The following is a 24363-nucleotide window of genomic DNA, read 5'->3' on the forward strand; positions in this document are numbered from 1 at the left end:
TCATGAGTCAACAGCGACCCCTATCTGTCACAGTATCTAGATTGCAAATACCATACAGTGCATCAATGTTCATATTACTAACTACACGTCAATATTGCTGCTACTTCTTTGTCTTGTCTTTGCACAATGTATTGTCCACTTTGTGTTTTAATTATTTTTAGTTTATTATTTGCACTTCATGTTGTTACACTGTGGACCCTGAGCTTTGCAATTTCGTCTATCTGTATACTTGTATGTGGTTGAGATGACAATAAAGTTCACTTTGACTTGACTTCATCTAGTTTTCAGTCTGGGGCTATCACTGGTCTTAGATATTTAAACCCCTCCACTCTTTTCAGTAGCCCTCCCTGCAGGCTAACTTCTGAATTCTGATCATCATTAAACCTCAGACGGTCTGTCTTCTTCTTCCTATTTATCTTCAATCCTCTGTCTTCCAAAGCTCTTCTCCGTCCTTCCAGGTTCCCCTCCACTTCTTCTTGACTGGTGCTACACAACAGAATATCTTCAGCACAAAGCCTGCACCGGGGGGATTGATGTTTTGAAGTTTTGCTCAGACACGCATGAATACAGAAGAAAGATGTTGAAGGTACATGTAGGGCAAGACAATACATTTATTTATTTGGCTGACACCCTTATCCAAAAATGACTTACAACTTTTGAGATACAATTGATTACATTTCTTTTGTTTTTTCCAGTTGGAGCACAGGCAGGTGAAGTGACTTCCTCGGGGTCACACTGAGTCAGTGGTGAGATATGAACCCACAACCTCAGGATTTGAAGTCCACTGCACCAGAGGTATCAAATATGTTTTATTTGCTCTACTACCTTTATTTGACAGGTAGCGTGGCTAGCACTAGGAAAGCAATAGCATTGTACCCTTCGATATAAGGTCTTTTTAATATCTTAACTGATAACTGACAATGATTGGGCAAAATGTATCACCAGATCTTAAATATAATAGAAAACACAACTAGAGTGCAAATATCGAATATTAATTCATACCACAGTTTTTGTTACAGAAGCTCCTGTCCTATCAAAACATTAAAAACTGACCTTTTGGGGTACCTGAAAATCTTTATCTTACTAGGGGGGCTCCTATCCCTGCTTGCTCCGCTTGCCTACCCCCGTGATATGCAATTTAAAGAGATTGTTATTTTCATGGGAATTGTTACACATGCATTATTTTCACTTTTACTTTAAAACTTTGGTAAAAACAATATTTGGAGTTAACTTTTCTCCAAGATTGCATTGAATTTTGATTCTGTGTTTGGAATAGCATCGTGACAACACAACATATAACTAACTGCCTGTGAGTGAATATCGTTTCTTTCTCACTAATAAATAAAATGATTTTCTTGAATGTTTTGTCCATGCTCTTTCTTCTTCGCTTTGTTGTTGATGTGTCATCTAAAACGTATAAAATTATTGTCCTGATAAAATTTATAAGAGGTGAGAGCGCAGGGAGTGTGTCTGACAAAAGCATTCACACGACTGAGAGATTAGATGACCGAGGTCTTGTTTGAAAATAGTTGACTTGAAAGAATCTCATGTTAAACGTCTCCGTCTCACGGGACTTCATACCGCGCCACCGTTTTTGTAATCTTTTAATTCTCGCTGGCAACACGAATTAGACGATCTACAAGTCTCTGACTTGTTTAAATCGAACAACATCTTCGATCTCTTTTCGCTGTTCCGTTATCTCACAGAGTAATAATTTCCGTTTGTTTGCGCTAATGCAATCTTTACTATCCTTTTTTTGAGACTTTGGAATTTTAGTACTTTCATTATCTCTAACCTGCTCTGCATGCGTACCACGGCAACATTTTTTTTTCTTTTTTTTTTTTTTACGGAGCAAGCCCCTATTCCATCTCCCTGTTCCAAAAATCAATTTAATATATGGTCCCCAGATAAGGGACTTATCAGATATTAAACTGATAAGAACAGATACGACACTTGATCTTAGCCAAAAGGCCGAGAAGCGATATCTTTGAATTCTGTACGACTTTGTCATCTACTCTTTGCCTTTTATTTCCGGTCTCTTTCTCACGAGACGTGTAAGTGTGTTTCTGAGAAATTCACATCTCGTCTCCTGCTCATGCTCTGCATGTGTATCACACCAATGTTTTTGAACATCTTTAAAAAGTCTTTTATTTCTGACCCCTATTGGACCTGCAAGGTTTTCAGTTCCGCTTGGTCCGGGCTAAGTATTACTTTCCTTATTTTCAGAATTTGAACATAGATTATTATATTTCTTTTTTGCCTTCTTTTCTCTCCAACGCTTTTGGGTCTCTTTTTGATGTGCTGCTCTTTCTTCTTCGCTTAGTCGTTGACATGCCATTCACAACGTATAACATTTTTAAGAGCTGACAGCACATGAAGTGTGTCTGCCAAAAGCATTCCAACAACTGAGAGGTTAGATGTCTGTGATCTTGTTTTAAATTAGATAGATAGACTTGAAATGTGCTATATAAGATAGATAGATAGATAGATAGATAGATAGATAGATAGATAGATAGATAGATAGATAGATAAGGCACTATATAGATAGATAGATAGATAGATAGATAGATAGATAAAGGTGCTATATGATAGATAGATAGATAGATAGATAGATAGATAGATAGATAGATAGATAAAGGTGCTATATGATAGATAGATAGATAGATAGATAGATAGATAAAGGTGCTATATGATAGATAAATAGATAGATAGACAGACATATAGATAGATAGATAGATAGATAGATAGATAGATAGATAGATAGATAGAGGACACTTTATAATAGATAGATAGATAGATAAAGGTGCTATATGATAGATAGATAGATAGATAGATAGATAGATAGATAGATAGATAGATAGAGGACACTTTATAATAGATAGATAGATAGATAGATACTATTAATCCCAAGGGGAAATTCACATACTCCAGCAGCAGCATACTGATGATAAAAAACAATATTAAATTAAAGATTGACAAACATACAGGCATAACAGACAAATTGGTTGTAAGTAGCGCTTGACTTGCAAAAGTCACCGTCTCACGGGACGTCAAAGTGTCTTTCCAAGAAGGTTATGTCTCGACCCAAGATTTTTTTTTATATAATAGAGAGATATTCCGAAACTGTGCTGGTTTCATTTTCACAAGGGTCCCCCTAGCCTGTACAGGGATCCACTTGTCGTGTTGGTACTCACCGTTGTCCTAAGGAAAGCACTGCCTCTAGAATAAAAGCACTGCGATATAAGTGTCATAGGTTGTATATAAACCTGACACATCTGAACTGCACTTACAGAGACGCGCCTCATATATTTCAGGCAAAAAATAAAAATAAAAATTACTGTAGCGCCGTCAGGCCAGTATTACAGCAGTCAGCACTTCCCCTTTCCTGCCACTAGATGGGGTAAATGTTAAACTAAACACCTGAGAGGAAGACGCTTTATTTATCATTTGATTAAATCTGTCCACAGATTTAAATGTGTCCACAAAGCCTCAGATACCGCTTCCTCTAATGTGAATATTTAATAATAGTGCTTGGAAAAAGTAAATTGCTAAAAACATGAATTATTGTGTAAAACAGCCTGAAATTATGAAAAGAACTTTAGAAAATCAACACTTATTTAGCTAGCAATGGCAGCACAACATGCTGCCTCTTCTGGGTTTTCTCCTCATTTAAACACGGCAGTTATTTCTCTTTTATTTAAGCATAACAAAGATCCCCTTCTATGTTCTACTTATCACCCATTGTCCGTAATGAATGCAGATTAGCCTTCAACCTCCAAATTGGTCCACCCAGACTGAACTGGGTTTGCCAAATGTCACTTTGCCTCAGACAATGTCTGAAGAACCTCCATGGATCACTTTGCGGAATGGAGGACAAGCAATGGAGTAATGTTAGATGCTTAATTAACCTGCTGTGACCCACCGCGAACCAATCGACAAATCATCTGCCACCCAGTACCATTAAATACAACAGTAACTCGCGACCAGATTGTCGCAGCCCACAACCCATACTTAAAGAAAACCTGCCCTGGTGGATTTTGGTTTGGGAGCCATTTGCTTTTTTTTTTTGCTATATTAACAGCCTGATTTGTAGTTTGCTCTTTTTTATTTCTTTTATACTGGTAGACCTGTCTCTTCTTCAGCTGGAGTTTTCACGGTTCTCCTTCTGGTAACTTCAAGACTCTGTGGTGTTGTTCTGAATTTGAAAGCCTGAGCTCCGTTCTGAGGCCTCGTCAACCTGAAGCCTCCCATTTCCCAGGGGTTGGACTTGCCGAGGGATGAAATTTATTTTGTGGGCTTTTTTGGAGGCCTCGCCCTTTTGTCATTTTGTGCTGCCAGATCAATCATAATGTAGTAATATGTGGGACATAAAAGCCAAATTATTGTAAGTAAGCACTGCCGACCATACTTCCCTGTATAGAAGTTATAGCTGAAGAGTAAATCAGGTATAGTGGTAGTCTGGCCATTCCACATTTGTCTTCTCCTGTTATATCTGAAGGATGCATTGCCCACCGTCACTTAGAAATTCTGCTTTATGGACATGCTTGGGTGACAGTAATGGCCGTCCACCTTAATATCCAGTGGTTCAAGTGTGTAAGTGAACAATTGGTGTAATTTGTCTGCATTAACAACAATTTAAACGTGAATTGAGGTATGAAACTCCGCAATGAATGATTTATATGCTGTGTCATTTTTATCCAAGAATGCCCGCGGCTGTAATTTTTAATTTGCCCACAAGATGGCGGCAGCGTCACGTACACAAATTCCTGTAGGCAGAATAAATAAAAAAAATTTAAAAAAGACTCGATGCGTCCTCATTCTTAGAGAGTCATTACAGGGGGTCGCATGGCTGGTGACTCCTTCAGAGTGAGATTTACAAATATATGAACCTAAAAGAGTAGCCTATTCACTATTGAATTGGCAGCCTGCACATTGACTACTGGTTATGTTTCGTATCAGAATTCTTTACCCACACACAGAGGTAAGGCACATATTTAGAAAGAACAGGGTTGCCAGATTAGAAAATTAGAAATATGGGACACTCTTAAAATCTCTCTCTATACAATCATATGAAAAAGTTTGGGAACCCCTCTTAATTCTTTGGATTTTTGTTTCTCATTGGCATAAGCCTTCCTTCCTTCCTTTTAATATACGGCATGCCCTATGGAGACAGTAGGATTTCAGCAGTGACATTAAGTTTATTGGATTAACAGAAAATATGCAATATGCATCATAACAAAATTAGACAGGTGCATAAATGTGGGCCCCCCAACAGAGATATGACATCAATACTTAGTTGAGCCTCCTTTTGCTCCTTTGAGCCTCTCGATGCTGTCCTCCTGTAGCCTCTGATGAGTGTCTGGATTCTTGATGGAGGTATTGTTGACCATTCTTCATACAAAATCTCTCCAGTTCAGTTCAATTTGATGGACAGCCTGCTTCAAATCGTCCCATAGATTTTCAATGATGTTCAAGTCAGGGGACTGTGATGGCCATTCCAGAACATTCTACAGTGGTACCTCTGGTCATGACCGAAATTTGTTCCAAAACTCTGGACGCGACCTGAATATAATTTCCCCATAAGATTGTATGTACTGTAAATACATTTAATCCGTTCCAGACTATATGAGCTGTATGTAAATATATACATTTTTTTAATACAAAAACAGCGAATTATACCATAGAATGCAAAGATTAAAAGTAAACTAATGTAAAAACATTCCCAATAACACTGAGAAACCCTTGTAGAACAGAGAAAGCTAACATTGTAAGAGTTTGTGCTAGACGCTTACAAACTGCTCACTGTAAGCACTCTTTTTAATGAGTTTTAAGCACAGGGGGAAAAAAAATTAAATGCCACTTCACTTGCGAAACTTTTCAAATCATCCTCTACTGGCTTTAAATGCCTCACCTTTTCCACTTGAAGTAGGATTTTATTTCAGCAAATTGCCGTGAATCTTCCTGGCTTTCTCTCATATGATCGCCTCGCTTATGCTATCCTCTGCAAGGTGCTTCTCGTTCAGCCACACTAGCAACAGGTTTTCCACCTCTTCCAGCACTTGAGGCCGCTGCTTTGGTTAACATTGTAACTCCTTTTGCAGCATCAGCTGCTTTGTTAGGCCCTGTATACGCAAACAAAAGAAAATGGAAAATGGAGAATTGGAAATCATTGGTGTGTACGAACGCGCGTAGGGAAACTGGCCACCAGTGTTTTTGTTCACCACCAGAGCGTGTGGTCGTGAACAGATGCAAAATTTTGGCAAAATATTTGGTCGCAACCCGATTTGTACATGTTCAGAGACGTTCGTGACCAGAGGTTCTACTGTACTTCTCCCTCTGCATGAATGCCTTTGTAGATTTCGAACTGTGTTTTGGGTCATTGCCTTGCTGGAATATCCAACCCCTGCGTAACTTCAACTTTGTGGCTGATGCGTGAACATTATCCTGAAGAATTTGTTGATATTGGGTTGAATTCATCCGACCCTCGACTTTAACAAGAGTCCCAATCCCTGAACTAGCCACACAGACCCACAGGATGATGGAACCTCCACCAAATGTGACAGTAGGTAGCAGGTGTTTTTCTTGGAATGCGGTGTTCTTCTTCTACCATGCAAAGCGCTCAATTTTTGTCTCATCAGTCCAAAGCACTTTGTTCCAAAATGAATCTGGCTTGTCTAAATGAGCATTTGCATACATAAAGAAGAGGGACGCCTCACACCTGGGCAAACTGGTGAGGAAGGCAGGCTGTATTGTAGACACGGAGCTGGACAGTTTGACATCCGTGGCAGAGCGACGGGTGCTGAACAGACTCCTGTCAATCATGGAGAATCCACTGCATCCACTGAACAGGATCATCTCCAGACAGAGGAGCAGCTTCAGCGACAGACTGCTGTCACCATCCTGCTCCACTGACAGACTGAGGAGACCCCACACTATGCGACTCTTCAATTCCACCCAGAGGGGTAAACGTTAACATTATACAAAGTTATCGCCTGTTATACCTGCATTGTTATCACTCTTTAATTTAATATTGTTTTTATCAGTATGCTGCTGCTGGAGTATGTGAATTTCCCTTTGTGATTAATAAAGTATCTATCTATCTATCTATCTATCTATCTATCTATCTATCTATCTATCTATCTATCTATAGTGCCTTTCTATCTATCTAATATATAGTGCCTTTCATATCTATCTATCTATCTATCTATCTATCTATCTATCTATCTATCTATCTATCTATCTATCTATCTATCTATCTAATATCATAGTGCCTATCATATCTATCTATCTATCTATCTATCTATCTATTATATAGTATCTATCTATCTAATATATAGTATCTATCTATCATATCTATCTATCTATCTATCTATCTATCTATCTATGCCTCTATCTATCTATCTATCTATCTATCTATCTAATATATAGTGCATTTCTATCTATCTATCTATCTATCTATCTTTTATATAGTGCCTATCTATCTATCTATCTATCTATCTATCTATCTATCTATCTATCTATCTTTTATATAGTGCCTTTCTATCTATCTATCTATCTATCTATCTATCTATCTATCTATCTATCTTTAACCACAACAGACAGACATACAGGACACAGGGTAAAAGCAATGAGACGTATTTTAATTTTGATTCTTTTCAATATTAGTGCCTTGAAGCACCCCAGCCATGATAAACAGGCAATTCAACGAACACAATTCTTAATAATAATCACAATTCTCTCCTCCACACCTCCCAGCAAGCTCTGTCCTACACCTCCCAACTCCGGCTCGCTTGCTGGGTTCTCAGAAGTCCTCTGTATAGTTCGTAACCCAGAAGTGTTTCTGTCCTTCCATGACATGCCAACACTTCCAGGTCAGATGGAGAACTTGCATTTTCTTCAGCCAGGAAGTACTTTGGGGCTTCCATCCTTGTGACTTTGGAGTACTTCCAGGCTTTGCAGACAGTAAAAACTTCCAGTCCACCTGCAGCGTCTCCTGACGGCACCCATGCAGCAGTGCTGTGATGCTGAACTCCAGATCCCATGGTGCCCTGTGGGAATCCGGGGCATCACTATGTTGCAGGGAAGTTGCCATCTAGCATCCTGGGGGAGACAGTGTCCCAAAGTGGCTTTCTCACCCCATCCTTTCATTCTTTGGGTGTCCCGGCTGGGTTGAGCTGCCGGCCGTCCATCACAATACATATATATTAAGATTAATTTACTTATTTAAGTAGATTAAATACTTTATTGTTTTACGTTCTAGCAAGTTCCCCAATATTGATTTTATCCTGAGTGTAGTGCACCACCTAGTGGATGAAATAAAGCACTCTGTTAAAAACTATCATTGACATTGACACATTCAACAGAGAGAAATTGTGATTTTATATGTTTATTGCTTATTTTAGACCGTGCCTTCACATTTATAGAAATTTAGAAGGAATTAATAAATAGAATAAAATTTTGGACGTCTTCATCCATCTCCGACTGGATGTTTGTAGTCCTGAAATCACTGTCACACATGTGCGATTGGGAGACAGTTTATGGGCTTGAATAAGTGCATGTTCACGCTGGACCTCTTATCCCTACAGAACAACCTGATGAACCCTCAGCCTATTAATCACTTCCTGTAACTTTGACATCACTTCCTGTTTTGGCCCTCAAGGTCCCGCCTCCTGATGATGTCATCTCTCGTTCCAGCATGCCACTATCCCACTGATTATATAGGGCAGCCATTTTGTTTGTTTTGTCAGTTCTGTTTTGGACTCCTGTCTGTAAAGACCTCATCAATCGAACCTTCAGTGCAAGTATACGGGGTGGGGCCCCAAAACTTTCACGTTGTCTATTCCTTTTCTTACGTCACGTAATTCTCTGCAACAGTGGTCCTTATCTAGTTTAGTTTGGTTTATTTATAAAACACATTTTAAAACAATCCATTTTAATCAAACTTTAAAATAATTAGGGTGAAAAGAACTTCAGGATAAAGTTAAACAATAAAATGAATAATATGTCTTGCCTTTCTAATTTAGCACGTGTTAGATGGCTGGGCAGAGGGCAACTGTTAACTTTTTGAGGGCTGAATATTTCTTTCCACAACTTTTTTAAAAGTACACAAAGCAGTGGTTGTTCACATAAATCAACATAAATCTATTGTTACACAGTGACGTGGCTGCTGTCGGCGCCTGTTAGCCGTCTCTGGTGGCTGTGCGTAACTCAGGGGCCATCAGAAATTAGAACATTCTAGATGAGAACAGGCCACTCAGCCCAACAAAGCTCACCAGTCCTGTCCACTTATACAGTTTTGAAAGTCCCTAAAGTCTTACTGTCCACCACACTACTTGGTCTCGTATTCCAAGTGTCTATCGTTCTTTGTGTAAGAAAAACTTCCTAATGTTTGTACAAAATTTACTCTTAACAAATTTCTAACTGTGGCCCCGTGTTCTTGATGAACTCATTTTAAAATACAAGTCTCGATCCACTGGACTAATTCTGTTCATAATTTTAAACACTTCAGTCAGGTCTCCTCTTAATCTTCTTTTGTTTAAACCGTAAAGGCTCAGCTCTTTCGATCTTTCCTCATAACTCACCCCCTGTAGCCCCTGAAACAGCCTGGTTGCTCTTCTCTGGACCTTCTCTAGTGCTGTTATATCCTTTTTGTAGCCTGGAGACCAAAACTGCACCCAGTACTCCAGATGAGGCCTCACCAGTGTGTTATAAAGGTTGAGCAGACCCTCCTGTGACTTGTACTGCACACATCAAGGCGCTATATAACCTGACATTCTGTTGGCCTTCTTAATGGCTTCTGAACACTGACTGGCAGTCGATAGCTTAGAGTCAACAACAACTTCTAAATCCTTCTCATAAGGTGGACTCTTGATTTTCTGACCACCCATTGTGTATTCAAACCTCACATTTTTACTTCCTATGTGGAGAAAAGCAAAGGCAAATTGACCCCTATTAATGGCTAACTAAAAAGATTACAATATGCAAGCTTTTGAGGCAACTCAGGCCCCTTCTTCAGGCGAGATGTAATCTTCAGGCAGCCCAGGGCCTGAGTTGCCTCGAAAGTTTGCATATTGTAATCTTTTTAGTTAGCTAATAAAAGGTGACATTTTTTTGGCTTTTCTCTACATTCATAATGGCTAACACGGTGCAACACCCTAGTACTACTTCCTATGTGTAATTCTTTACATTTACTGATATTAAATTTCATCTGCCACAAATCTGCCCAAGCCTGTCTGCTATCCAAGTCCTTCTATATTGTTTTAATAGATTCCAAATGATCTGCTAATCCACCTATCTTGGTATCATCTGTAAACTTAACCTGCTTTTTCCTTATATTCCTATCTAAATCATTTATATCTGTTAAAACTAGCAGCAGCCGCAGCACTGACCCCTGCTGGCCACCACCCTTAACATCACCCAATTCTGAGGAGGTTCCTCGCACCATCACCCTCAGCTTCCTGTGTCTCAGCCAATTCTGCACCCATCTACACTCCACACCCTGAACTGCCACTTCTTTTAGTTTGATGCCCACCCTCTTATGTGGCACTTTATCAAACACTTTCTGAAAGTCCTGATCAGTAATCTCATCTGCTCCACTTTGATCGTATCCTTTTGTTGCCTCCTCATAGAATTCCAACATGTTAGCAAAACATGACCTCCCTCTTCTAACCCCATGCTGACTGTTCCTAATAACTCCTGTCCTTGTCAAGTGTTGCTCAATCTTATCCTCTTTAATAAAACCCCTGTGTGCGTCCAGGTGTCCGTGTGTGTGTCTTATGGTGAAGTGCGCATGCGCAGGGCCACACGGCACGTGTTCAGTCTCTTCCTGTGCATTCCCTGTGTGTGCAGAGAGAGAGACACACACAGGTGCGTGCGCCCGAGAGACAGACAGACAGACAGACAGACAGACAGACATGCAGGCCCGCCCGAGACAGACAGACAGACAGACATGCAGGCCCGCCCGAGAGACAGACAGACAGACAGACATGCAGGCAGGCCGCCCGACAGACAGACAGACAGACAGACATGCAGACAGACAGACGCAGACAGACGACAGACGCGACGCCGCACGCAGAGACACGATTCCACCGAGGTTCCACTGTATTATTGTCCGACAAAATTACAGGCATTTTACGGAAATACAAAAAAGTATATAAAATTAAAGGCACACAATACAGTGACGCATATTACAGCCACATACAAGGTCCCTTGCCATTTAATATAGACTGATCCTACTAATGTTTATGCACTACTGGGCTTAATGTCTAGTCCTTAATAATTCCTTCCATTAATTTTTCTGTGATGCATGTTAAGCTTACTGGCCTGTAGTTCCTTGGATCTGCCCTGTTACCCTTCTTATATAATGGGATGATATTTGCCATTTTCCAGTACTTTGGAGTCTCTCCAGTGCGCAGTAACTTCCCAAAAATACGTGTTAAGGGTTTATATCTGTATTCACTAACCTGCTTAAGAACTCGAAGGTAAATATTATCTGGTCCTGGTGATTTGTTTGATTTCATTTTATTTAATCTGAGCAGCTCTTCTCTCTCTATGATTTCCAAATCCCTCAGTACCTCCTTAGTAGTCCCTGTTACCGCGCGGCGGTTATCCACATCCTCACTTGTGAACACCTCAGAAAAATGTCCGCTATTTCACTGTCTGTGTCTTTTAATCCCCCTTTACTAATTCTGGTGCACTTGACCTCCTCCTTGACTGTTCTTTTACTACTAAGGTGTGTGTGTGCCCTGTGGTGGGCTGGCACCCTGCCTGGGATCTGTTCCTGCCTTGCTCCATGTGCTGGATGGGATTGGCTCCAGTAGACCCCCGTGACTCTGTGTTAGGATGTAGTGAGTTGGAAAATAACTGACTGAAATGACATTAAATGGATATCAAAGAAGAGGGTAAATACAACACACAGAACAGAACAGCAGTCTTCACAGAGTTAGATGGCCACCTCAGAAACACAACTCAACAGAAACAGAGACTTTGTTGTTGCCCAGCCCTCCTCACCAAGTGCAGGCGCAGAGCACAGCATCAACTCTCAAGGCAAAATGTGAAAATAAATGACACTACTCACTAAATATAGAAATATCACATTTGAGGGTACAGATTTGCAAATACATCACAAACAAAATAAAAAACAAATTAACATAAATTTAAAACAACAAAATCTGTTTGTCACCTAATTGTAGCACCACAGCCAGGTTGTAGAAAAGGAATCAAATAGGCCTGACACGGTCAGAGTCCTGGGGCCTCATGTATAAACGGTGCGTACGCACAGAAATGTTGCGTAAGAACTTTTCCACGTTCAAATCGTGATGTATAAAACCTACACTTGGCGTAAAGCCACGCACTTTTCCACGGTACCTCATGCCTTGTCGTACGCAAGTTCTCCGCTCGGTTTTTCAGACTGGCGCCACCCAGCGTCAAAGCAGTGCTACTGTTCCTGTGTGGTTACTCTTTTATTTTCCTGATGCGGCTTTATAAATACACTGAAACTAACCGCATATTGTTTATTAGTGTAATGCATCTGATTGTAATTAACTTGTAACAATATAATGGTCCAGGGAACAGCCATAGTATTCCAAATACCAGAACTGCTTTAGCGTTGTTACTCTCACTGCACCTTCTTCTTCTTCTTCTTTTCAGCTCCTCCCGTTAGGAGTTGCCACAGCGGATCATCTTTTTCCATATTACTCTCACTGCACGACTCGGAGTATTTATATCACTGTATCTGAGCGTGAATCACAGCAGCAGCTGATCTGAAAGAGAATTATCGGTATACAGCTTTAAGGACACGCTGTCTCAGCCACTGCAAAACATTTTAAAGCCTTTCCTGTACGGACCTCGCGGTTCAGAAACAGTTTCATCCCAAGAACTTTAAACGCACTCAATCAATTGCTCCTTGTAGAACTGTTAGGACTTATAAGTACAATCACCTCACTGTAAACTTACACTACAGTTATAATATCTCACAATCTGAGCCACTTTATAAAGCGCGTATTTACATATGATGACGATATCATTTTTAAGATGAAATGCAGCAAAATATGTTTATTATATTACACAGATAAAACTTTAACTTCATTTAAATAATCTATATTCATCACTGGGACTGGCGTGAAGGATAGAATAATTAAACATTTACTACGAAAATATTTCAATGTTCCTTAAACGTTTTGAAGAATCGGCGCTAAGCTTACAGATGGCTTAACTTCTATTACAGAGCTGATTGTGTGGCGATCGGTTACTTAGGGAAAGAAAAGCACTGACTGCAGTGACGGCTACGCCAATATATATTGAATATAAAACAGAAAGAGAAAATAACAACACAGCTAAAAACGCAGCGACAAATTTCAGCAAAAGTTAAATGCTTGTGTCATGAGCATGAGGCGGCTATGCAGTGTCTGCAACGGACGAGGCCATCCACCGGGCATAAGCTACCTTACTGACGGGCGGGCGAAGGAGCCACCGATTTTTCCTCTGCCCAGTGCCACCACATGCCTAGAGCCGCCCCTGAGGACTGCTGCAATAAATTATTTCATCGAAGGTCGTGCACAATCACTGCGCCGTGAAACTCATGTTTAATAACGTGCTTTAACTCCTATCATCATGAAAATGATATCACGTATACATCTCAGTATTTGAGTTATTCAGAGAGCTGTAATATCACGAATGTCATGGATTCTGTGTCCAGTTGGAGGAAGAGAGCCGGTTTAAGAAGGACGTAGTGATTCACACACACAGAGCACATAGAAGATCAAATACAAAACAAAGCATTTAACGTGCTACTTTAATTACGATGTGATTTGAGAAACTGGTTAATTAAACGATTTTAAGATGAAGTTTATGATGTTCTACTTTAATGACAAAATAAACTACGTGATTAAAACGGAAATGTCGAGATTGAAGTTTACATTTCGTGCTTTTTCCCCACCGTGTGCCTATTTTTTTTTCTCTGTACCCTAATAAGCTTTCATATGACACTCAGACAGTGGGCTACGACTCGGCTTTTCACGGTGACTTTGATATGTGACTTCTTTTTTATTTCCGGCACTGTGCGATTTTATGAATGTGAGCTTTCAAGTTTTTTCAACACGCTATGTCACTCGATCAACTTCCTTTTGTTGATTATACCACTGTTTATTTGAACAAATAGTATGTTTTTCCTTTGCCTCCACTTGGTATTCGCTGAAATTCTTATGTTTCCCCCTGTGCTTTTCCCATTGTCTTTACACAGAAGGCTGCGCTTAAGGGCGATTTATATTGATTTGCATATTCAAATAGGCGTAATTCTGGGCGTTAGTTTTCACGCTGATCGGGATTTATGTAGCGGAAGAACGTGGAAGTTGGAGTACGCACAGATTCCTGCATCTGGATTTTTCTGTGCGTAAGCACATTTTGGCTTTTGTGCTTACGCCATGTTATAGTGCGAGTTCTACGCACGGCGTTATACATGAGGCCCCTGGAGACCTCAGCCAGCCCCTCCACCCTATTGGCCATTCCACAGCTAAGTCAGTGCTGGGCCAGCCAATCAGATGAAAGGATCCTTCTACCTGATGATTCCAGTGCTCCTCTATCAGAAATGACTTTTCCATTACTTGGCAGTAGAGTCTCTTATATCAGGAGGCAGACCATTCCACTGTTTTGGGGTCCTGTATCTAAAAACTCACCCTCAATCGGTTATCTTATTAATCCTTGGAATCATAGGCAGTGGTATCTTGAGATCTTAATGTTTGCTGTGGTTTGTTCATAATGATAATTTCAGATAGGTAAGCAGGGCCTCGGCCATTTAAGGCTTTATATGTTAAAAGGAGGATTTTTGAAATCTGCCCAAAACGTAACTGGGAGCCAGTGTAAGGACTTGAGCACCAGGGTTTTGTCTTGGTATTTTCTATTTCTTGTAATGATTCTTGCCAGAGCATTCTGAATTAACTTAAAGCTGTATAAAGAATGATTTGAACACCCGGCAAACACCAAATTGCAGTAGTTAATCCTACTAGAAATAAATGAATGAATTAATTTTATAAATATTTAGTAAACAGTGTGGAAGATCAGACAGATATGCAGCATGCAGACTCAGAAGTCCCAAAAACACACACGTTTATTTTGTTTCTTCTTCTGCACAATACACACAGTGTATCAACCCCAATAAACTTGGTCCTTATCCTTTCCCTTTTCTCTTTCTTTTCTTCTGCCACCTCAACTCCTCTCCCACAAGCTCTGTCATCTGCCTCCCGACTCCGGCTCCCTGAGTGGAGTGAGGCGGCCTCTTTCAAACTTCACTCGGAAGTGCTCCAGGTGCCCCCCGATCAACTTCTGGCAGGAAGTGCTGCATGGGAATCCAGCTCCTCTTCTGGCAGGACTTCTGGGTGTGGTGGAAGTGCTGCATGCCAATGCTCCAGAGCTGCCCTGTCGGTGGCCATGGGCCTGGGCAGGGCTGAGCTTCTGAGTTTCAAACACGTGTCCCCAATGCAACTCAGGGGTGCTGCCCTCTCGTGTCTCAGGGGAGGTACTGTTGCTGACATGTCTTTTACCCCAGTCCTCTCCTCAAAAGGACCCCGGCTTTATGTCACAACAACATAATTTTCCAATATCTGTCTATTATAATAAAAAAATCCTGCGACGAGATGAGACTTTTTGGAAGATTTTTTCAAGTCCCGCCCTCCTGTCAACCATTTTCAGCCACGCCCACGGTCCTCTTACCTCTCATTCGTGTGAATGCTTTTGTCAGACACACTTCCTGCTCTCTGAGCTCTTATAAATTTTAACGTTTTCCTCACTTTAAGTTCCCAATTAAAGAAGAAGAAATTATTTCTAAATCTTATTGAAGAATTTCATCATGAAGGGATATCAACAGAAAAAATGAGTACACAGGCAATCCTAGCACAGAGAAACCATGAAGTGAAACGAATTAACACGAAAACTGACGATTGGTTACACAACAAATTTGTTAAATGCATATCAGTAGCCTCTGCGGAAACAGTTGATGGTGATGGTGCGGAAGATGAAAACATCAACTTGCAATATCACGAAGAATATCCGTTAACACCGTCTGGTCTTCCACCACGCGAATTACTGTAGAAAGAAGGATGTATCCAAGTTAGGTAATGTAGTACATCTTCAGGGGATAACATTAGACACCAAAGGAGATCGTGAGATGCCATTCATATTAAAACATTTACAGTTTCCCGTTAGAATAGCTTTTGCAAAGACAACTAACAAATCACAGGGACAACCATTTGAAAAAGTCGTATTATTTAATAGAGAAAAATAAACGATATTCAATCACGATGAAAGTCCAAACACGGAATCAAAATTCAATGCGATATTGATGAAAATTTAATTTAAAAAATTGCTTTTGCTGAAGTTTTACAGTAAAAGTTTAAAAAGTATTTGCGTGTTAATTTCAAAGCCAAACAGAATGAAAATGTATTATCGATGAATACCTCTAACGCAACATGAAACATAATTTACTTTCAAATTATTACATTTTACTCTTTTTTAATATGGTTAATTACTCGCTGTAATGTAAAATAGTAAATTCGCTTCCCCATACGCAAGTGGCAGTACTACAAAGAGGCAAGCGCGTAGCGCAAGCACGGTGGGTTGGCAAGCGAAGCAAGCACGGGGCAAAGCCCCCTAGTTTTTTAAAATGGAAAAAACATGTTGTGGACTATTTGCAATAAATGATGCTGTAACGGTTGCCGTGTGTACCTTTTTTGGTGCCATTGCCAGTTTGTACCTTTCCCTTGTTCTCCTAATAGTGCAATGGCTGGATTTGTAATGCCAACCAATGGTCACCGACAATGCAGATGCTCTTTCTCAAATCCATACCCTGTTTGTGTAGGTCGGCACAATCTTGTACAGAAAAGCAAAAGGGTGGGCAGCGTCAAAGATGTGTGGATAGGAGACACCTTAAAGAGTCCGGTGACTCTAACACTTCCACCCCAGACCGAGAGAGGGTGCTGTTGCTGACTGAATCTTCCTTTTTATCCATTGTTTTGAAGCACAGTGCCCAACCCGGGTTCAGATGTGTTCATCTGGAGTAAAAAGGTCAGAGAAAAGTAAGACAGGAAAGGTGCCATATAAATAAAATATATCAATATAATTATTATTATTATTATTAAGATGCGATAAGTACCTAATCTGGACCCATGGCCCGGCTCGGGTGTACCGTCGTGTCTCTGCCTCTGTAAACTTTGTGTGCTGACTGACTATCTGAAGTTGCAGGTGCTGGATTTGTTCTTTCACCTCCCTTATGACTTCACTAATGTCGATTTGAAGTTGTTGCTGCTCCATCTTGCCGACTATGCCACTGTAAAGGGTTCTGAAAGAATAACATTACAACCAAAGAGTTTTGGGGCTCCAGGTTGGAAACCCTGTATTATTTGGTGAAAAAGAGCCAAAATAAGCAGGCATATAAGGCTGCAAACCAATTATGGTTTTTGAGAGCTCTCTGACTTCCTTCAGGGCCGGTTCCAAAATAAACAAAGACTTCCAGCTTTGTGGCACTTTATATGGTGTCAGGCCAGAAGGGGAAGAGCTACTGGGAGAAAACTGAACTGAGTCATTGATCCACACTGGAATGAGGCTTGAAACTGCCGGTAAAAAGGATTATTCAGCCAGTAACATCGCCCTCTCTTGGTCCGGGATGGAAGTGTTAAACTCATTGTAGCCAATAAAATGTCCCCTATGCAAACATGCGTGATATTACACATTATAATAAACGTGAGAGCCTGAGTGAGGACACTGTGTCAGGATTATTCTAAGTTTATATACAGTATAATATTCAGGAAACTCAAAAATGCATGCCACAGCTCTTCATTTATAATTACAATGTGATACTCCCGTTTTTTTTTTGGATCTCTCAACCTGTAAATTGTGAAGCTGTCATTCACACATGTGACCCTTAAATGCCTTCCTCTTGAAGAGAAGATCCAGGCAGGAGGAAAAAAGCACACACACACATAAAAAACGCCTCCATCTTAAGCCTTTGCCTCCTCTGAGGTGTTTTCATTAGCAGATGGCACATGATGACAGATGGCAGACAGAAGCAGCAGGCACAGAGGTCTGGGACAAAAACAAAGCAATTCAGTCACTGAATCTGAGCCTGGAATAATCCGGCAGCAGCGCCAAGAATTTGAGGTATTGAGGGTTCCCTATTGGGATGGGGACAAAATAAAAATCATTAAAAAATATAAACCAATGTAATAAATAATAATAATCAAGGATTCATAGGGGTAAAGGTATATTTAATTGTATTGTGATACACTGCCCAGCTGGCAAGGAAGCTGCCAGGGAAGAAATGGCAAAGGGCACAAACACCAGAGGAGATAAAACCAGCAGGAGTGAATCTTCAAAAGGGGACTGAAGACCAGGAAGCAGAGAGCTCAGCAAGTGTCAGTGTGGATGAACGGCCAGCAGGGGGTGCTGTGTGTGTGTGGGTGGGTGTGCCCTGTTGCTTTAACCTCCTTAGCGTTACGTTTAAACCCCAGGAAAATGAGTCAAAAATGTCGCCACCTGTCGCCCCTGTGAAGGGGGAGGTGGTTGAACGCACCCCAAGAAGACGCAGTCACTCCTCCAAAACCCCCTACAGTTTCTTTTTTTAACCTCCTCTTTGCTCGAGCAGCTGCTGGCTTCCTGCTGCTGCGTGTGATCTTCATCTCGTGCGGCCGCACATTTAAAAGCCGTACAGTGATCTTCATCTCTTTGTCTTTTATTTCCGGTCCTGGGAGTGGTTACATTTAAAAGCCTGTACAGCAGCTGTCTTTGTCATCTACTCTTTGTCTTTTATTTCCGGTCCTGGGAGTGGTTAAATCTCTTGGCACAAAGTCTTGTCTCACGGGACGTGAGTTCCTGATGTTTTTCAGCTTATAGTTTAAAAATGGAATCTGAAAATCTAACAACATCATATTAAAGCTCGATAAATTCTGAAAAGAGTGATTCCAAACATATATATGTAGGTTTTAAAATAAGGCCCATTTAAAGTGTGACAAAAAACGTGACATAAAATCGTTGCAACTTTTATGCTTAGGATTTTATATACCCCTGAGGTGGGCTGGCGCCCTGCCTGAAGATCTGTTCCTGCCTTGTGCCCTGTGTTGGATGGGATTGGCTCCAGCAGACCCCCGTGACCCTTTAGTTAGGATATGGTGGGTTGGATAATAGATGGATGGATGGATGGATTTTATACACTGTATATAGAGTAGATTATTTCGCATAACAAAAACATGCAAATACCAAATTGTCACCATGAATACAGTAGAAAGGGTCAGCCATCGTGTCCCCTGCTGTACTGATGCAGATTTACAGCATGTTCTTAATGTGACATGTTTTAAAACAATCGACAACGCAGAGTCCTATGTTGCACTCGTGTTTCTTTACACACTTTTTTAATATACTGTATGTCCGCTGTTGCTTGCACACGAGAGCGTAGAAAGTCGGCACCTCATGTGCACGATTGATGCGCCTCTTGTGTTATTGAAGACCACCACAGTGCAATGGCCTAGTGACTTCCACGTTTTCCCCTGCCACGAGCATTGACAGATGTTGCATTGTCGACAGTGTGTGATAAGAGGTCCGTGGTGATAAATAATCACAAGCCCTGGTGGGCACAGGCCCCAAGTGGGTGCAGCTGCCCATGTGAGTGGGCACACAGCACCCCCAGGTTGATTGGGGTGCTTGGCTGATTGTGGATTCACGTGAGCAAATGTGTGCAGGTCAGTTTGAGTGCTTCATTCACCCCTCGGAGCAGATGGAGGACAGCACCAGCACCCTATTGGCTCTATAAAGGGGGCCTGCACCGCGAAACCAGGAGGGACTGGGAAAAAGAGAGAGCAACGAGAGGTTAAAGGAAAGAAGGATGGAGACGTGCCAGCGTGAGGCAGGCATTCGGGTAGAGAGCTCTGAGAAGGGGGCTCAGGAGGGTCATTCCAGCTGAGGATCTTTAAGAAGCTGGCGGCTCAGGGGCTCTCGCGTAAGACTGGGGAGTGACGGCGGAGGTCAGAGGAGCAAGGCCTGGCGTGGAGCCCTACCAGTACCCTGTAATGGCAGCAGAAGCCCGAGTCCAGTTAAAAGGTTGGCTGTGCCCCACAGAGGGACGTCTCCTTTGGCTGCAGGACCCCAGAGAAGACTTTGAGTTTTTAGAAGGATGCACCTGGGATGGAGTTTTTGTGTTTTAACCTCATTTTATTTGGACATTTTAACCTCCATTTTTTGGCATCTGGTCTTAGATTAAATTATTCATTGACTCTGAATTACTTGCACTTGTAAATAAAAGCACTGAGTCAATTTGCACCAACCCATGGCTGACTGTGTGTGTCCTCATTTGCTTGGCTCGTCCTCCGGTATGCTATGGATGGTTCTGAATTCAAGGTGCTTCTGGAAGCAACCAGAGATTGTGGAGTGACCCGGACCATCACAAAGGGGTCTAATCTCTTTCTTGTCCTTCCACTTGATCGCAATCATTTTGTCTTTGTTTGCCAAGTACATACTGAACCCTGATGCAGCGTTATGTGACTGAAGTCACCAGGGATATCATGGTGGGCTTGGTTGTACAGTGCCACGTGCCATCGTAACCAACTGCAATCTGCCTTTCTCTGCGTCGTGTAAATGATCAGTAAGTCAGAGGCACGTTGGGTCCAAACAGAAGTTTTATATTTTCCTCTCCAAGAAACTTTACAAAACAAAAGGAAAAAAGAAAGGATCAGGGCATCACATAAGTGGCTTCTCCCCTATGCCTATTAAATGATTAATTACCGTATATACTCGCGTATAAGTTGAACCTGAAAAAATCGATCATAAGATCAGACCCCGACTTATATGCCCGTTCAAAAATTCACATCTTCTTGCCTCCTCCAATCTCGCATCAGTTTCTCAGACACATCGAATTTTGTTGCAGCAGTGCAGTTACCAATTTCTTTTAATGACTTTTAATTTAAAACCAGCTTCATATTTTCTTCTGATTGAACGCTCCATCGTAGATAAGGGATGCTCTTACAATAAAGATGTACGAGGGTGTGAGATACAAAAATCACAAATCAGTGCAAACGTCGCTTCAGAATAGTTTGGGTATTACCGTGTGGACACGTAGGCACAATACATAGAAAATAAAGGCCGTGTGCTCCGTGATTACTCTCTCAGGTGGCCATTAGCATATCCCTTGTACCAACAGCGTGAGTTTTCCATATTCAACTTATAAGACCGACATTATTAAATACCAGTAACGGTGTACTTCACGATAACGTGCAGTGAACACACTTGATTTGAGCGTTCCTAGTTTTCCTCCTCTTTCTATGTACGTTTACCAATCGTTTGCTCAGCGGTTGATGCCCTTGCTGCTTCCTTAGCGGCTCTTCTTTTCTCCACCCTAGCCGCCCGCTTCTTCTCGTCTTCTGTCGGCATCTTTTCGCGTTAAAACTGATTAAGTCAGTGTTTGTGTTGCAATTATTTAGTACGTTTTCTTTAATTTTTCACTTAAGCTGGCACTATATCTTCAATCTGCCTCAAGAATGATATAAGATATGAAGAGGTCGGGAAAGTGACAGAGAAGGTGGTAGGGAATGAGAATGGCACCCATACGCATGTGCCACACGGCTGCCCGGGTGCGCTGCCGAGAGTTGATTCTACAATAAAATAAAAAATAAATAAAAAGAGGAATAAAAATCATCACCCCGAAAGTGGACAGTAGACGTCACATAGTATACAGTGGTGTGAACAACTATTTGCCCCCTTCCTGATTTCTTATTCTTTTGCATGTTTGTCACACAAAATGTTTCTGATCATGAAACACATTTAACCATTAGTCAAATATGACACAAGTAAACACAAAATGCAGTTTTTAAATGATGGTTTTTATTATTTAGGGAGAAAAAATCCAAACCTACATGGCCCTGTGTGAAAAGTAATTGCCACCTTGTTCAAAAATCACCTAACTGTGGTGTATCACACCTGAGTTCAATTTCCGTAGCCACCCCCAGGCCTGATTACTGCCACACCTGTTTCAATCAAGAAATCACTTAAATAGGAGCTGCCTGACACAGAGAAGTAGATCAAAAGCACCTCAAAAGCTAGACATCATGCCAAGATCCAAAGAAATTCAGGAACAAATGAGAACAGAAGTAATTGAGATCTATGAGTCTGGTAAAGGTTATAAAGCCATTTCTAAAGCTTTGGGACTCCAGCGAACCACAGTGAGAGCCATTATCCACAAATGGCAAAAACATGGAACAGTGGTGAACCTTCCCAGGAGTGGCCGGCTGACCAAAATTACTCCAAGAGCGCAGAGACGACTCATCCGAGAGGTCACAAAAGACCCCAGGACAACGTCTAAAGAACTGCAGGTCACTTGCCTCAATTAAGGTCAGTGTTCATGACTCCACCATAAGAAAGAGACTGGGCAAAAACGGCCTGCATGGCAGATTTCCAAGACGCAAACCACTGTTAAGCAAAAAGAACATTAGGGCTCGTCTCAATTTTGCTAAGAAACATCTCAATGATTGCCAAGACTTTTGGGAAAATACCTTGTGGACTGATGAGACAAAAGTTGAACTTTTTGGAAGGCAAATGTCCTGTTACATCTGGCGTAAAAGGAACACAGCATTTCAGAAAAAGAACATCATACCAACAGTAAAATATGGTGGTGGTAGTGTGATGGTCTGGGGTTGTTTTGCTGCTTCAGGACCTGGAAGGCTTGCTGTGATAGATGGAACCATGAATTCTACTGTCTACCAAAAAATCCTGAAGGAGAATGTCCGGCCATCTGTTCGTCAACTCAAGCTGAAGCGATCTTGGGTGCTGCAACAGGACAATGACCCAAAACACACCAGCAAATCCACCTCTGAATGGCTGAAGAAAAACAAAATGAAGACTTTGGAGTGGCCTAGTCAAAGTCCTGACCTGAATCCAATTGAGATGCTATGGCATGACCTTAAAAAGGCGGTTCATGCTAGAAAACCCTCAAATAAAGCTGAATTACAACAATTCTGCAAAGATGAGTGGGCCAAAATTCCTCCAGAGCGCTGGAAAAGACTCATTGCAAGTTATCGCAAACGCTTGATTGCAGTTATTGCTGCTAAGGGTGGCCCAAGCAGTTATTAGGTTCAGGGGGCAATTACTTTTTAACATGCAAAAGAATAAGAAATCAGGAAGGGGGCAAATAGTTTTTCACACCACTGTATGTACGAGGGAAGTGTGACAGCGGTGAGGTCTGCAGTAGGAGAGATGGAGGTGGGATTACATCAGGGATCGGCTCTTAGCCCTTTATTATTTGGTGATGGACAGGTTGAGAGACGAGATTAGAAAGGAGTCCCCATGGACTGTGATGTTTGCTGATGACATTGTGATCTGTAGTGAGAGTAGGGAGCAGGATGAGGAGACCCTGGAGAGGTGGAGATATGAGAGGAGAAGAATGAAGGTCAGTAGAAACAAAACAGAATACATGTGTGTGAATGAGAGGGAGGTCAGTGGAATGATGAGGATGAAGGGAGTAGAGCTGGTGAGGGTGGATGAGTTTAAATACTTGGAATCAACAGTACAGAGTAATGGGGATTGTGGAAGAGAAGTGAAGAAGAGAGTGAAGGCAGAGTGGAGTGGGTGCAGAAGAGTGTCAGGAGTGATTTGTAACAGACGGGTATCAGCAAGAGTGATAGGGAAGGTCTACAGGATGGTAGTGAGACCAGCTGTGTTATATGGGTTAGGGTGGCACTGACCAGAAAGCAGGAGACAGAGCTGGAGGTGTTAGAGTTAAAGATGCTAAGATTTGCATTGGGTGTGACGAGGATGGACAGGATTAGAAATGAGGACATTAGAGGGTCAGCTCAGGTTGGACGGTTGGGAAACAAAGTCAGAGAGGTGAGATGGCGTTGGTTTGGACATGTGCAGAGGAGAGATGAGGGGTATATTGGGAGAAGGGTACTAAGGATAGAGCTGCCAGGGAAGAGGAAAAGAGGAAGGCATAAGAGAGAGTTTATGGATGTGGTGAGAGAGGACATGCAGGTGATAAGTGTGACAGAGCAAGATGAAGAGGACAGGAAGATATGGAACAAGGTGATCCGGTGTGGCAACCCCTAACGGGAGCAGCCGAAAGAAGAAGAAGAAGAAGGTGGTGGCCATCATTAGGGATACACTCTTTGAGATGATTTCTGAATGCTCAAATGACTTGTTCGGCCATTTCAAAGGGAATACAATTTCATGGCGATTAGCATCCCTGTGGGCTTCACGATTTTGAGGTCAGTGTGTGTATATCTTTGACTTGAGATTGCCCCACAAGAAGAAATCGCATGGAGTGAGATCAGGCGAACGTGAAAGCCACCTGACATCACCACGCAGGGAGATCAGCTCCCTTGGAAACATCTCCTGCAA

The 24363-nt window shown here is 41.5% G+C and overlaps 1 pseudogene; it reads right to left on the minus strand.

The window, feature by feature from the left end:
• Window positions 1-1821: 1821 nt before the first annotated feature.
• On the minus strand, window positions 1822-1983 carry LOC120533133 (annotated as a pseudogene).
• Window positions 1984-24363: the final 22380 nt, after the last annotated feature.

Source organism: Polypterus senegalus, chromosome 7, assembly GCF_016835505.1.
Source record: "Polypterus senegalus isolate Bchr_013 chromosome 7, ASM1683550v1, whole genome shotgun sequence".
Taxonomy (NCBI): domain Eukaryota; kingdom Metazoa; phylum Chordata; class Cladistia; order Polypteriformes; family Polypteridae; genus Polypterus; species Polypterus senegalus.